At 31.1% G+C, this 14,830-nt stretch overlaps 1 protein-coding gene across 2 annotated transcripts in view; it reads right to left on the bottom strand.

Moving 5' to 3' along the window:
* LOC115874689 (ATP-binding cassette sub-family G member 4) overlaps positions 1-14,830 on the bottom strand; it is a 101,902-nt gene that overhangs the window by 79,784 nt on the left and 7,288 nt on the right. The window contains exon 1 of one of the 2 annotated variants that reach the window (XM_030889919.1): positions 1,536-1,607. The exons of the other annotated variant lie outside the window; for it this stretch is intronic. The gene's annotated coding sequence lies outside the window, so the exon portion shown is untranslated. Of the gene's footprint in view, positions 1-1,535; positions 1,608-14,830 lie in introns of those variants that run through there. 2 annotated transcript variants of the gene reach the window in all.

Raw genomic sequence — 14,830 nt, 5'->3', positions numbered from 1 at the left:
AGTTATCGTGTTACAGACGGACAGACAGACAGACAGACACCATGAGAAAATATTTTGTATTTAGGTCATTTATGACCCAAATAACTCATTTTGAGTGAAATTAAAACAACTTTTTTTTGCAGATCTTAATAGCCTACCATACCTATTGGTATGGTCGGCTAAAAAGTTCTAATAAAATTTGTAGAGCATTAAATTTCACATAAAAATAATATGAATACTGTTGAAATTGCTGAAATCCAAATTAACCGAGGTAGGGTGGCTAGAAGCTAGATGATGATAGTAGACATTTAAAAATAGTAATAATTGTAAAAATTGATATTTTCGATTTGCTCAGAAAATTATAAACTTTAATTCTTGAGATAATTTTCCGCGCAAATTGAAAAAAAATGTTAAATATGTATATAATTTTTTCAGCAGCTTATGATTTTTTTAAGTTTCTAACATCATCCTCTAGCTTCTAGCCATGCCATGTCGGTTACATTTGATTGGAGCAAAAAACTATAGAGATATCATTTTATGTAAAATTTGGTGATCTATAACTTTTATTTTAACTTTCTTTTTCTAGTCCTTTTCTCTGAAATTTGGAAAATAACACTTTATTTAATTTTTTCACCCCTTTTCGAAGGTAAATTTAAAAAAAAATCGCTCAGAGTTCGTTTTTAAATCTTTCAAAATAACTTGTATTAAAAATTCAAGATTTTATCAAACATTTGTATTTAAAAGCCTATTTTCTTGACTAATATGTGAAGTATCATCAATTATTGTCATTTCCAAGCGAATTGGACGCCGTTTGTTTCGATCATACGGTATAATTAATGATGATTAATATAACATATGTATATATGATAATTATATGATTAATGAAACTAATACAACATCAAAGAACTAAAACGTTATAAAATCTTACAAAATATACAGGGTGAATCTTAAATTAGTGCAAGTATTTTTAGGGTTGGTGTATTTCGGCACCCGGAAAACTTTGGAAAATGTTTAAATTTTCTGTTAAAAAGCATAATTTCTTGATAATATGACGATGCAGTATTCTTCTTTCCAAAATTATCAAAGTAAAATGACTCGGCTATTTTGAACTTATTAGAAAAAGCGCAAGAAGATAATAATATATTTCTTTTATGAGATCGATCAGCCGTAAAAATATGTTAAGACTCACCCTATATAAATTAAATCACAAAAATAAAAGAACCCATCTTTAAAAACTTTTCATAAAATATTTAAGTTGAGTATAATAGTGTGTTTTTATTTAATGGTCAAATATATCGGTTCAAGAGGTGCGGTAATAGAATCAGATTTATTTTTTCTTCTTATATATACAGGGTGAGTCCTAAATAAGTGGAAATAGGTTCAAGGATGGTATATTTCGACTCCAGGAACACATCCATAAGGTTTTTTTTCGCAAAGAAAGATATTAAAAATCCTGGAATTTTTTATTTAAGACACACCCTGTACATTTTTACTTTTTGGCTATCACGTTTCAAAGAGTGTTTTTAAAAAATTTGGTCTATTTTATATTTATTTACCTTATGGAACTTTTCTCTTAACGAAACTATAGACCACTACACACAGACACAAACGTAACAAAAAATTTAACGATTTCAAATCACAACTCATCACTTTCAATCAAATACTGATTGGAGTTAATTATGATAGGTAATGATAAGTGTGATTTACACCTGGGTCCCTGATAGCAATCGGAATCAGTGGTTCAAGAGCATTGTTTTAGTAACAATTAAACGTGATACCTACACATATTATGCGAAATATACGATTATTAGGTAATCTCGATTGATTTCCTTTGTTTTTTAAGATTAAAGAGAAGAAAAAATATCTCGGTTTAACACGTGTGACAAAACGTCAATTTGAAAAAAAAAATCCAAAAAATAAAAAATAAAAATGCACTAAATATTTTTTTACTTAAACCATCACAAACACAGGATATAGGAAGTCCCATGTTAATTTTGAAAAGGTCAAATATTATCTCCCCAGATGATTTTATGCAAAAGTTGTATTAGACTTTTTTGAAGAGGCGTTAAAGTTGTACCAGAGCAAAGATATTTAAACTCGGGAGATACAACGATCCATTCATAAAACGCTCTAAACCTTCATCACACATTGGTTTGCGAACATCAACGAGTGCGAGAGAGAATGGACAAAGAAGGGAATAGGGTATCGGCGCAACGGCAACAATGTAGTTGTTTACAAAGATTAGACCATAGACTTAAAATAAAATATAGACTGAGCATCTCATTCATAAATAGCTGGAACATGCGGTCAGACACTGTCTTGTTATTGTTGTGTTATTGTTTTAGGTTATAACGAGTGCGACACGAGCGATAGAAAGGTTGTCTCTGTCGTAACGGTCGTTCCCTGACGACTCTGCCGAGAAACACAACACTGTCTTTCGTTTCTCAAGTACACCTGAACTCTCCGTATCATAGCCGGGTAATTTTTTTATTTTAATGAAGCTATAATTAAATTAAAAATATATCGTATTAAGTAACTTTTTTATATTTTATTAAGATTTAGGACAGGTTTTTTAAATAAAAGTTTAGAAAAAACAATTTAGAGTCCAAAAAAGGATAAAAATAATAAAATACACGTTATAGAAGAAATTTTATAATCGAAATTAGGTAATTTTTGAAATTAATAATAAATTATTAATTTTAGTCAAACATTTACAACCCCTAATATTAATCAAAACAGGATCTATTCCACAGATATAATAGAATCGGCGACAGGGAGAGGAAAAAAATATGATTGTTGTAATTTTTTCTGGTTAAGTGATGTCTTATTATGTAAATTAGAGGAAACATAAATCTGTTCCATTAAAGCAAGGAAGGTGATAGGAAGTGGATAAAATAAAACTACATTTATTTAACTCGGTACTGTCTTTATTATACCGGGTGCGTCTCAAAAGTGGCTCATCTCCATATTTTTTTATATTTTCAAATAAAAACAAGATTTAGTATGTTAGTATATGAAATAAATTAGGATTGATTGACGCATTCAATTGTTTTTGGTCACTTCCTGTTTCACCGGAAATGACTATAACTTTTAATTTTAAACGGCACCCTCGGTATATTTCTACTTTATTCGATAGAAAATGACACTCTGAATAGAATGACATATCATATGTCAACTTTTGACATTTTCGCATATGGTTTAATTGTAATTGTAACACGCGGTTCATAACGACAATTTGACTCGAAATACCAAGTCTGTGGTATCAATATATTCATAAAAATGCTTTTTCCAAATATGCTAATGAGTCACCCTTGTTCCATTTGAAAAAATTGACATATGTATGATTAAAAATACGATTTGTACATCTTTTAACCGGCCTAGACAAGACACGAAACCTATTAGACGATCAAAACTATTTTTCCAAGGCTCCTTGATTAAAACTTAGTGGATTGAAAAAACTGGATTGAAATTTAAAATAGGATATGTTTTTAAGCGACAATGTCAAAAGTTGACATATGATATGTCATTCTATTCAGAGTGTCATTTTTATCGAATAAAGTAGCAATATACCGAGGGTGCCTTTAAAAATCAAAAGATGTAATCATTTCGGTGAAACAGGAAGAGACCAAAAACAATTGAATACGTCAATAAATCCTAATTTATGTCATATACCTACTAACATACAAATCTGTTTTTATCTGAAAAATAAAAAAAGTTATAGGGCTGAGCCACTTTTGAGACGACCCGGTATATTAAAAAATATTGTTTCATAATGTAATATCATTTTAAAATTCTTGTATGTTATTTTAGATTCTGAAGATAATTTTAGAATAAACCGGAATATATTTTTAATAAAAACATTATTAATTATTAACAGGGTTATAATTATGATTTTGTTACAATGTAAGTAAGTAAATAATGTAATGTAAGAGAAAAAATTCAGATTTTACATTTTACTAAAATATTATCTAAATAAGCGCCTTTCTACAACAACGCCACTGACTCCCAATGGGTAAATTGAGAGTTGCCTACCGGTCAAAAGTCGTTTCAAGACTTAAATGGATTATTTAAGTCAAATTTCTTGCAAATTTGGCACTGGCGAACCATATTTTATAGTTCTTGAACAGAAAAAGTCAATAAAATAAACACTTAAGCACTACAAGCTAAGAAAATGCGTTAATACAGCCGGGGAGATAGCGGCAACAAAGCTTTACCGCACACGTGCGACACGTACTACAAGGTAATAAATGAATGAATAGGCTCCCTCGCCTCTAATCGGTGTTGTCATATTGTAAAGAACTTATCCTTTTTAAACAGTATCCGACTTATAATTTAGTAGTATAAGGACTATTTAATACATCTCTGGAATATTAAAACCTACTTTATTAAACTGTAGTATTAATATCTCAATATATGTGTATAACAAGAAAAAAAATATTGATAATATTAAAGACGTGACAACATAGGCTCGATGAGGAAGGCTCGGTCGACTGTACCCAGAAGTAAACATGTGTACAAAAAAGGTTGTTTGTCCGCGTTGAGATGTAAATAGTGTAGTCTATATTTTATTTTAAGTCTATGGATTAGACGGTTGAGGTCAATTTCCAGTGGCGTGCCGATCGACCGACAGTATTTTAAGGAAATTAAAATAATTGTTTAATAAATTTAAAAAAATAAGAATAACACTTACATATTTGTCGCATTGTAAAAAGTTAAGGGAGGATATTAATAGGAAAAAAATAAGTTGAGGGAGGATAGCGAAATAAATAAAAACCGGCATAATTTTTTATTATAAGATGGCTTTTCACATAAGAATAAAAATTTAAAAAATCAATAAGCGTTTTTTACTTTATTTTATTAAATAAAATATCAAATTTTGGGTGTATTAGTAAATGAAGTTTCAATATCTTGTTCCAAACCTTGTTCATCTCTGGTGAATGAGACTCCCTCTATTAGCAAAAACAAAATAAAATAGTTATTTTAACCTAGTAACACAATATTTTACCAAAAACTAATATTTGTAGACTTTTTAAACTAATATTTGTAGACACATATTTTTGATAAAAACTTTATTATTATATGTATATTTATTATATACCTATATGAATTTTACAACTACTAAAATGTGTGTCTAAAGGGATCGCACCGCGATTAAAAAACCGATCCAATGACACAAAGTACCAGAGTGGTGCGACCCCAAAAACAAAATAGAAATAAATTAAATTATAAAAATAAACAGAATTAAAAAAAATGAAATTAGATAAAAAAGTGAAAATATAATTTTATCAGGGATGAGCGGAGATAAGCAGAGAGGCTTAACGAAACAGTGTATCCGGAACAGCAACCAATGACGGGCATATCAGAAGAACAAGAATCTCACAAATCAGTCGAAGAAATTATAATTTTTTAAATGATTTATTGTTATGAATTTAGTAAATGATTTTTAATTTGTTTTTTATAATCTGTAAAGGATTGAAATTTAAAGTTATTAGAAATATTATTCCACAAATGTGGCGCTATGAAACTGAAAGATTTTTGGAAGTTAGCTGTTCGGTGTTGAGGAACATTTTCCACACGAAAACTTAAAGGGGATTAATGTGCAGAATGAGTGGGAAGTAGCAGCTCACAATAGAACTCAATGGAGAAGAATTGTAAACTCAGTTAACAGCGAGAACCAAAAAGTTAAGAGGCAACAAAGCAATGAGATTTTTGAATGTCCGGAGTGCGGTAGACAAATAACATCACGTATTGGGCTTTTCAGTCACAGAAAAGCTCATGAAAGAAAACGCCTTGCGTGACCATCTTCTGATGCGTGTCAAATACTCGTCAGCGAGTAATGGCAGTATGTATGTATGTATGTTGAGGAATTTTAAAATAATGCACTTGCCTAGTCGAATGATAATGGTCAACGTAGTGAAACAATGAGAACAAATAGCTCTGAAATCTGCTCTGTAGTAAAATAGCTCTGAAATCTCTCAAATCTGCTCTGTAGTTAAAATTCGATAAATGAATGTCATTAAATGAAATTATTACAGATCTAAACAAAATTATTTGATATTATAATACAGTCATCAGAAAAGTCTAGCGATAATTTTAGAAAATCATAAATAAAATAAAATGACGATTGTTTACTATACGGTTCTTCCCTTAGTCTTAAAAAATATTTAGTTTTTTTTCACTGGTTAGCAAAGGAAAATTCATATTGTTTGTAAATAATAAAAAGTGCATGTGCAAAGAATTTCAATACAAGAAAATGTAAAAATACAACAAAATGTGGTAGTCATAAAATTCATGTAATAAGTACATTAATTATATATATGTCAAAAGATGTCCATTTACATTATAGCAACCAAAATTTAAAACAAAAGCCGTATTAAATTGTAACGGCAACAAAAAAGTAAGTCCGCAAAATTCCATTTTTGGTACACCCCAATAAAATTTTCACAAAAGGTAGGTAATGATTTGTCAAACCCAAGTGGGTACCTAGATTATACTTATTCAATACCCTTTCTTAAAAGGAAAACAGAAATTGTTATTGAATTATTAGTAATTAGTACGTACCATGTACCTTTTTTCTACAAATAATTTAATTAATAAATATATAATTTAAAAAATATAATAAATTAATAAATATACAATTTAAAAAATAAACCTAAAAATAAATATAATTTAGAAATCTGCTATTTTTTATGTCTAGGTCCGCCTCTGATCTACAGAGAAGAGGATATAATAATATACCTAACCCTACTTATTTTTATTTACCGGTGAAAAGTTAAATTTGGATTTAAATGATACACTCTCTTGTACACAATACACGAATGCACCATATTTTCAAATTAATGTCCACAGAAGTCCACAAAATAACGCAAAAATACTATATTGCAAATAAAGAATACGGAGCTTGATCGGCGGCATAGCAACATCGCAACAGGAGAATCTAGGAATTATCATTCATTCTCGAAATCCGTTGTACTACGCCGGCATATTTCTAAAATTGACGTTGCCAAACTGCTTTTTATTATTAAAAGAAACTCGATCATGATATTTTTATTCCATTATAAAATTTAAAATAGTTAAGCAGTTACGCATTAAATGAAAAAATTGACGTTAGCAAATTAATGTACTTGATATATTATAGAAATATAACGAAATTATTTATTACTTAATAATTGGTTGTGGTATTTAATCGAATACTAATACCAATATACAGGTAAATCTAGCAAATGTTTTTGGTGTAAGAGAGATGCGAAAATAAGGATAGAATAATGGCCGATGAAGGAAAAAGGTAAACAATTGTATCTCTTGAGTTTAAATATCTTTGTACCAGAGTAAAATGGTGGGTTCATACAGCCAAATAAAATAAAATAAGAATAAAATAAAATAAGAAATAAGGAATTCTTATTTGTGTGCGTTCATACAGTCAAATAAAATAAAATAAGAAATATATATTTGCTCATGCGCAGTACGATGAGGCTGGATAAAAGTTAACTTTTACGATTGTTTAAAGTAATTTTACTATTTATAGTATATTTATTTATTCGTTGCCTACTATATTATACATTTTACTTATGTGAAATTATAAAATAAATTAAATCCAAACTGAAAATATTTGTAGGTTAGAATTAAGCGTGCGCAAAGCCGTTTTCACATAAAATAAAACAAGCAGTTAAAAGATAAAAACTTCTTATTTTATTTGTTATTTTATTTGGCTGTATGAACGCATGTACGGTATCCCATATAACCAACTTTCTTATTTTATTTTATTTTATTCTTATTTTATTTTATTTGGCTGTATGAACCCACCATAAGTAAACCGCCGAGTAGCGACAGTCCCGTTTTCAATTTTCTTTGCGACTGCGCGAAATAAGTAGGTTATCTGTCATATGAAGAAGCGAAGTTGCCACTGTTGCCATATATCAAATATCTTTATATACTTTATTTCAAGTATACCTCAGGCAACGAATCGTTTTTTTAATTATTTATTAGCTGTAAGATATTTTATACATTCAAATTTATAAATAAGGATAAAACAAAACAGAAAAAATATGTATAAAACTTTATAATTAATTCCACTTCAAATTATGAGCAGTGTATACCATGTTTATAGGACCACTTCATGAGTTGAGCAGTTAAATACGTAGTCTATCTGTCAAACACGTCAAAAGAGAGAGAAAGAAAATTTGGTCCCGCCCTTTGAATAAGACGACTAAGGAAGGAGCGTATCAGAAATCTTAGGTCCACTGCGATGGGCCTGAAATATGGCCGACTTAAATTCTGGTTTATCAGTGCCGTTATAATTTTATTTAAAAAATGTAAAACTAAGATGTAGGGTAGACGTGGGGTAGACTCAATAATTTGTTAGTTAATTTTACGTTGTTAATAAATGTTGGTAGTTATTAAAAGTGTTATAAAAATATAAAATTCTAATAAAAATAGATAAGTTATAATAATTATTTATAACCATAAACATCCGATACGCTACTGAAGCAGGTAAGTCAAATTGACGTATCTAAATTATTTGATATCTAATCTTTGACAAGTAGTAAATAAAAGCAAAAATGCAAGAAAAATTATATAATTAGTTAATTTAAGTGAATTTCATAAATGATCGGTTTACTACACGTATGTATATTATATAGTCACTTACTAGCGAAAAGCTGTTCCATTATTTCACTCGACTTTTGCCGAGATCCACCGCACGCTACACAACCAACTATTTTAGAGTCTTTTTCGATAAATCGCGATAGTGTCACTGTTAATTATTTAAGTTCTGCCACAATTTCAATCTAGATTTACTACCTTTATACAACTATCAGTAGTAGAATAAATAATAAATAACATAAAATAAGCTTCGTAAAGACTGACAAATCCACAAAATTTCAAATTAAATTCAAATGTGTCAAATGAATAGTCAAACAGAACTGTCAAGGATCCCCACCCTAGAGTCCTTTTTCCGCCCACCATGCATGAATACATGGATAGCATTATGCTCCTTCCTTAGTCTTCTTATTCAAAGGTCCCACCACATCAAAAGAGCCGACGGTTTCTGTCGCTACTCGGCGATCTACTTACTCTGGTTGTACTTTTGTGTAGAATTTCGTTTCATTTGGAATTGTCATTTAAAAGCAAAAATCTACCTTCAAATTACTAAAAATTTATAATACGGCCCAAAGAAATCTACAATTAAAATACCAGCAAAAATATGATTGTGTCATTGTCAAATTCGATGTCACATTTTGTTTACAAGAATTTGAAGGTACTCAACATAGTAGTATTGTATAAAATAATTTTATGAAAAAAAGAAAAAATATAAACTTCTGAAAAAGTTAAGATGATTAAACGGCATTTTGCTGGAAATAATATTCCCTCTGTATTAGATATGTTCGCAGCTCAGTTTCTGGAAAGCCTAAACCGAACAAGTCAACAGTTTAAAGAACAAACCGGAGGTTTGAAACTAAAGGCACTAAGGTATTAAGCACATGAAAGTGTGAAGACGAAAATAATTTAACAAGAAGAAAATAACGATGACTTAAATATTCTTCATGTTGAAGAAAAGAAAAACACCGACTCCCGTTTATTAGGCATACAGTAGGAAAAGACCATAGATTGGATCTTTCGCCGAATGACTTCTTCCTGTGAACCACACTCAAAAACAGTCTTTATAGGTTTGATATACTAAATACAGAAATTTAGATGACTGAAAACGACACCTCTGTGGAATGCTAAAGAGTCTCCCCTTAAAAGTTTTGTACTGTAAGGCGTGAATTTCACCATCATTTGATGTATTGTTTGGCTGTGAATGGGGAATTATGTAAACATTTTATTAATAATTATAGTTTAATAACGTTCCTTGTGTTACAAGTCATACACCGCGAATACTATTCTCAGTCCAACTAATTCTTTTGTAGAGGTCCAACAGTCCAACTAATTCTTTTGTATCATTTCCAATTCAGAAAAAAAATTAACCACCTTTTTCAAACCACAGAAATTCTTGTAAATTGTAAACAAAAATATGTGACATCGAATTTGACAATGACAAAATCATATTTTTGCTGGTATTTTAATTGTAGCTTTCTCTGGGCCGTATTATAAATTTTGAGTAATTTGAAGGTAGATTTTAGCAAATCACTTTTAGATGCCTATTCCAAATAAAACGAAATCTAGACGATAGTACAACTTTAACGCCTCTTCAAAAAAGTCTAATAGAATTTTTGCATAAAATCATCTGGGGAGATCATATTTGACCCTTCTTCCTGACACTTTTAGAATAATTATTTAAACTTTTTTTCGTATACTCGCTATATTGTACAGTGTATTTGTATATACCGATTGTTTACGATATTCTACCAATACCGACAAGTGTACAAGCTTATATTTCATCACAACATTCTTATCAACGAATAGAATCAAAGTTCCAAATTGATGAGCACGTAAATTTTCAAAAATAGCACGCCAAAACAACGGAAATAATCCTAACCACAATATATTAACCACTATAATTACCGCTTGGGACATCAAAAATCACTAATTAAACTTCGATTATACAATAACGTAATATTACTGTGTATTAATGACAAGTTCTGTGTAAATCAATAACCGTAATTTAAATTTAATATACCTGCTTGTTGTACATAATTGTACTAAAAATACCCATATTTAATTCTTAGTATGTCATTGAGTAATAATATAATAGTCCTCCCCCCTAAGAAACCAAAATTAGTATGTTTAAACCAAAATTAGTTTGTACGAGTCATTGAATAAAAATACCAAATTAAACTCATATTAAAATGAAATTATCGCCGATCATGGGTCAAAACCATTATTTTTCATATTTTTTATCTAGAAGGTTACACAAGTATATATTTTTGAAGCCTCCCTCTCTATGATTTACAATAATCTCAGTATAATTTAAATCCTGACATAATGTCTTCCAAATTTGTACACATTGCATAAAGACACCAATTTTCATCCAAATATCGAAGTTAGTTCAGAAATTGTTTCATTCATTATCTATACAATTCTTCTCCGTTCCGTTCTATTGTGATCTGCTTCTTCCCACTGATTCTGCTTGTTAATTCCCTTTAAGTTTTCGTGGAAAATATCCTTGAACCTTTTGAGTTGTCCACCCAGCCTCCTCTTACCGTCTACAAGCTCACCGTAAAGCAGAGATTTTGTTATGCGGTTTTCTTGCATTCTGCATACGTGACCAGCCCATCTTAAGCGGGACTTTGTAATCATGATTTCAATACTCTCGCAGTTAGCTTTTTCAAGGACCGATACATTTGAGACATGATGAAACCATTTTATTCTTAAGAGTTGTCTAAGATGTCTCTGTTGCAACTTGTTTAATGCGTTCATGTGTCGGCGGTACGGCACCCAGGTTTCGCTTCCATATAACATGGTGGGAATTATTATTGCTCGGTACACTGGAAGTTTCGTTTTTGTGCTCAAGGGAGGGGGGGGGGGTTAAAAATTTTAAAAAATTGTAACTCCAAAATTACAGTAGCTAGCGAAAAGCGGTTTTCAATTTTCAGTTTTCAATTTAAGATTAGGAATAATATTTGCAACAAAATTTGTAATAACATCAAAATCAGTCAAAGTCGCAGTTTTTGAGATAAAAAAAATGGAAAAGTTCCTTCACTTTGAAACTAAAAGAACTGCCTACCAACTTTTTATTAACATATTTTAGTATGGGCGGCTATACGTGCCTCTCGGCGCCAATTTTTTTAAATTGGATTAAAAAAAAAGAAATGTTACGAATTTAAAAACTATGTATGTAATTATTAATCGTGTTGCTAAAGAGAAATAATTTATATACATACATGTTATCAGCTTTTAATCGGTAATGTGGCGTAGCGGTGATGGTGCTTGAAACAAATATTAAATGCCAATGATTTTGGAAACCTCTCATCGATTTCCAAATAATGTACTTAACTAGACAATGACGACCCGACTACATTGTTTAACATTTGTAATATTATTATTAGATAATAAATATATAATAAGAGAATTTATTCTAGGCTATTATTTTTTATTAATCGACTTAAATAGCTATTTATGTAACTAGTACCTAAAATGATGTTTTTTAGGACGAATCATTACTGTTTACGAAATAGTAGATGAGTCCTAAAAAACATAATTTAGGTACGTGTTACATACACTATTTTTTGTCATACGCTTTTTACAGTTTTTTAGAACGCATATTTGCAAATTTTCCATATTTGAAATTATAATGTTTGAAAAAGTTGGCTTATAAATTCATATCTTAGTAACGAGTTTGTTTATTTCATCGCATTTTTGACATGTCATTCGAAATTTGTCACAAAATCACACAAATTCATCAACAATTTTAAAATGTTCCAAAATCCCGAACATATTGCTAATAAGGCCAAAGAAATCGTGTTGGATTTACTTCCTGTGAAGTCTCGTGCCATTTACCAGAAAGAATATGATGTTTTTAATGAATGGAAAGACAAAAATGGCGTATTCGTTGTAAATGAAGATGTATTGCTAAATTATTTCCACGAAAAGTAAGTACCTAGGTACCTATTTAAAAGAGCTTTTAAATTAAAATATTCTTAAATTACAGTCACAAACATTCAAACCATCGTCAATTTGGTCGAAATATTCCATGCTGAGAGCAGTGTTAAGTGTTAAAGAAGATATTTATATTGACAAATTTCCAAAACTTATTGCTTTTTGAAGAGGAATTCGGTTGGTTACGAGCCTAAAAAGTCTAAGGTTTTGTCCATAAAAGAGATCAGTGATTTTTTGGCCACGGCTAGTGATGAAACTTATTTACTTACTAAAGGTAAGTTTGCGATAATGATTTTAAAATATATAGATGGTTTCTTATTCCATTGTATTTGATTTTTAGGTAGCTCTTGTCATTGGCCTTTGTGGAGCATGTAGAAGAGAAGAATTGTACTCTCTACGAGTGCAAGACATCATAGAAAAGACAACAGCTGCCTTTTAGTTACCCTTGCGGATACAAAAACTAATATCAAAAGAGTGTTTCCGGTGGTGAACGAAGGGAACGTTGTCAATCCAGTTGAGTTGTATAGAAAATATGCTTGTCTTAGGCCAAAAATGTACCACATGATTATGTCTTGTTTGTGACTGTAATTTAAGAATATTTTAATTTAAAAGCCTCTTTTAAATAGGTACCTAGGTACTTACTTTAAACAAATAACTTAGCTTTTGATATTGTTAGTATTTAATAATTTAATTATAAATATATGTATAATTTTATGTGATTTTGTGACAAATTTCGAATGACAAAATAAAACAACCAAATAACGAATTTAGACATTTTAGTCCATAAAGGTTGCCATGACGACCTTTACGGCCTAGGCCGAAAAAGAAACATTTTACGGACTGAAATGAGTCCGTAAAATAGCTGTTTTTGGGAGCGTATGACAAAAATAACTTTATTATATTTTTTAAATAAAACTTTATTACAGAAAGTACTACTAAGCACAGGAAAACTGCAAAAATAGCACAGTTGAACAGCAGGGTTGGATGAAACCTTGGTTTTACAAGCAAAATAAAACACTAGTGTACCAACAGACACATGAACAGACATTTGAAATTTGAATACTACACTATACAGGGGATACTGCCATTACTGGAAGCGAAATATCTGGGAATAACCCTGGATAGTAAACTTCTCTGGAACAGGCATATTAAGAACATTACCAGCAAAGCCACAAAGGCTCTCTTGATATGCAGAAGACTGGCGGGAAATAGGTGGGGCTGCGCCCCTAACATTTTGCGCTGGATGTATACCATGATAGTAAGACCCATGATTACTTATGGAGCAGTTTCTTGGTATACAAAACTAGAGCAACGTACAGCAAGGAAAAACCTGTGCAAAGTACAGAGACTGGCATGTATCTGCATCACAGGTGCTATGAGAACAGGTCCAACAGCAGCAATGGAGGTCATTCTAGACCTAACACCACTGCATATTGTCGTCGGTAGTTATGCCAATGTGACAATGATTAGAATGGTCACTGACGGAAACAGTACTGGGAGAATTTCCAGGTCAGGGGCTTGGAACACCCTCAAAAAGTAAATTCCACTTCTCCAACTCCCAGTGGATGACATACAAAGAATTTACAACTTTGAGAAACACCTCACTGTAGTATTGAGTAATAAAAAGGATTGGAAGAAAGAAACGCTTACTCAGTATATAAAAGACCATACCATCACGTGGTATACTTCCAAAACCAAAGCAGGGACAGGGATAGGAGTATTTGGGCCGAAAACTGAGTACTCCGAACCAATGGGCACCTACCCCAGTATCCTTCAGGCAGAAATTTACGCTATCGAAAGATGCGTACAATTTATCTTAGATAGGAACTATCGAAAACAGGAAATTGCCATCCTATCCGATAGTCAAGCAGCACTTAACGCGATCAACTTAGTAACCATCAAATCGAAGTTGGCCAAAGAATGCCTAGAGAAGCTCAACAAATTAGGCAAAGAAAATAAAGTCCTCCTACTCAGGGTGCCTGCTCACCAAGGGATAGAAGGTAATGAAAAAGCAAATGATCTAGCTAGAAAAGGAGAGAACACTCCACTAACTGGACCAGAACCGTTCTGTTTTCCAAACGGGAACCAACTGAAAGCGGAACTGAAGAATCTGGAAGACTCCATCCGTAACTTGGAATGGGTGTCCTCCAACGGTCTAAGACACTCGAAAAAGTTAAGAATTTATGACCGAGAAAAATCAAAGGTTTTCCTTGATTTAAGTAAAAACAATCTTCGGATTGTCACGTAGTTTCTAACAGGACACTGCCTCCTCAACGAACACCTCAGTAGGCTGAAACTGAGAAACAACGGCGAA

This window comes from Sitophilus oryzae, unplaced genomic scaffold (assembly GCF_002938485.1).
Source record: "Sitophilus oryzae breed Bouriz unplaced genomic scaffold, Soryzae_2.0 scaffold_1297_pilon_pilon, whole genome shotgun sequence".
In the NCBI taxonomy this organism is placed as follows: domain Eukaryota; kingdom Metazoa; phylum Arthropoda; class Insecta; order Coleoptera; family Curculionidae; genus Sitophilus; species Sitophilus oryzae.
The sequence above is the reverse complement of the archived record's forward strand: the minus strand, read 5'-3'. Positions and strand labels throughout refer to the sequence as shown.